Source organism: Scardinius erythrophthalmus, assembly GCF_964197995.2.
Source record: "Scardinius erythrophthalmus genome assembly, chromosome: 18".
Classification (NCBI taxonomy): domain Eukaryota; kingdom Metazoa; phylum Chordata; class Actinopteri; order Cypriniformes; family Leuciscidae; genus Scardinius; species Scardinius erythrophthalmus.
Genome location: NC_138238.1, coordinates 5,572,981 through 5,573,342, shown reverse-complemented (window position 1 = coordinate 5,573,342; position 362 = coordinate 5,572,981).

The following is a 362-nucleotide window of genomic DNA, read 5'->3' as shown; positions in this document are numbered from 1 at the left end:
GCGCTGAGGTTTGCGCAGACACTGAAAGAGTTACGCAAATATGCTAAACGCCCTTGTTTGTTTGTTTATTGGGTGGATGAATGTGTTAAACATGATCGCAGACTTTCAGTCTCAGTCGTGAACAATGGAATAATTTATTGCTTGTCATTTCAAGCTGCGGTTATTTGTCAAAGTTATGCAAAAAAAAAAAAAAAAAAAAGTGTGACATATGTATATGTGTAATATGTGTAACATGTACATATGTAATAGGTGTGTGTTTAGGATACATAAAATGCTAACTCTGGACACAGAAGTTGAGGTGTTTTCATTCCACCACCACAACATTAAGAGGCCTATTGAAATGTGGTAAAAATTACATTTGT